Genomic DNA, 1,957 nt, shown 5'->3' on the forward strand with positions numbered 1-1,957 from the left:
GATTTCGCTGTTCATCATGAACGAAATCAATTTTATTTCTCGACTCCATTAACTGGCCAGATTATTGTAATCGCCATGGGCTTCTCATTTTGCGGTGCATCATCAATATGACAGGTGAAAATTGAGTTGTATCATGTTTGGAGGAACGATAAGTCAATAGTAATAATGGCATCCATTCGAAGGATTGAATGTTCGCAACAAAAAGAAGTACCTCCACTAATCGAATGGAGGATTTGGCCTTACCATGGGACCAATATAATGAAGTTTAGAAGACTAAACCAGAAACGATTAAACCTGATGGTGTGTCGTCCTACTTGTCAAGTCGATCAGGGTCCTTCCAAATCCGTCTGGCCGGCGGCGGCGACCATCCACGAGTATTTCGTGCGGAATACCAATTCCCAAAGAATTTTATCGTGGCATATCGAACTACTGGACACTCGAGGGCGTGACACAAATGCCAGATGCAATCAAGCAAAAGAGGAGCTCTGGTAGCCAAAGGAGCACGAGGAGAAAAAAAATTAGGGGGAGGAGCAGTTTATGTGAGAGACGAAGTCTTGAGAGATGTGAAATAAGTATATGTTCGGTAATACATAAATACAGAAATGGTGATAAAGAGGAGGGGATATTTTCATTTATTACATGAGTGTGCGGGGCCCTGCTGGATATAATATGAGCAATGTATGCATGAGGTCTCTCTCTCAACCACATACTGTTGTTCGAGGTGACTGCCATGGGTGCATAAATATATGGGTCTATGCGTCACCCCACCACCGTATCTAAGTTTGGCCAAGTACATATGATGTGTTATAAAAGAATATCTACAAATTCAATTGTCATTCCTGCCTGTGACGAATCGATGGAACTTCTGCCAATAAAAATAAAGTATTTCGAAAGTTTTGAAGCGGATTGGATTTTTCTTTTGGAGATACGATGCTGGCGAATATTTTTCCTTCACACATTTGGCTCGCATTCATTGGCAGGAAATGCATATGCTGAGGACAGTATTTTTATTTAATGAGGTCGATATGAGGGATTGTGTCGCAAGTTCAGATGATTTTTTCTCTCTTGAGAATTAAAAAAAAAATATTTCGTTATATGGGCTAGATGGAGATGTGGCAATGCAGTGAGGGAGGGAAAAGGTGGATATGTGGACACCAAGCGGACATGTAATGACTTAGTAGAATGATTGGAACACGCAGTAAGCTGCGAGGTGGTGATGAGAAGACTGAAAGTATCAGATAGAGACTGGATAGGCTGGAGAGGAAAGACAAACCAAAGAAGCTGAAGGAAGAAGTTACTAGTTGCCCTAGCAGGAGAAGTAAATGTACCGTTGTGTGTGCACTGAGAAAAAAAATCTCCCAAAAATTAGTGTGCTGTCCCCCCAACGCCGGGACATAACATGGGGTCGTCGAAAAATTCATAAGTGGCGCCCTAATTTTTGGTGGGACTCCGGCCACTTTCTCGGGGGATTCCCGTAAAAATTAGTGTGCCACATGCGAATTCTCCGATGACTCCCTGTTATGTCCCAGCGTTGGTGAACAGCACACTAATTTTTGGAAGGATTCTCACAAAATTACGATGTATTTTTTTCTCCGTGTGGAGCTAGCTAAGATAGAGAGTGTTGAGAGATTAAGGTGACAAGACATTTTAAAAACCCGAGAATTGAACAATCGCTTAAATTGTGCGACTGTGATATTATCATTAGTTATTCCGCATTAAGTATTCTATTCTATTTCGTTATATGAAAAAACTGTTGTTACACGTCGGAAAACCGTTTCCTCTTGTCATTCCTCTTCGTCAAATTTTCCAGTTCAATCAGATCTCTCGTAATCACCCTTATTGTAATTTTGCCGTTTCCCACTGACAGAATTATAAAATCCCAAGAGTGGCAAAAATCTGGGTTCATTCGATTACCCGTCTGTACTTTTTTATTATTATTTTTCTGCTTACTTGTGTA

This window comes from Diachasma alloeum, unplaced genomic scaffold, assembly GCF_001412515.2.
Source record: "Diachasma alloeum isolate Michigan unplaced genomic scaffold, Dall2.0 Dall_scaffold_00608, whole genome shotgun sequence".
NCBI classification, from domain to species: domain Eukaryota; kingdom Metazoa; phylum Arthropoda; class Insecta; order Hymenoptera; family Braconidae; genus Diachasma; species Diachasma alloeum.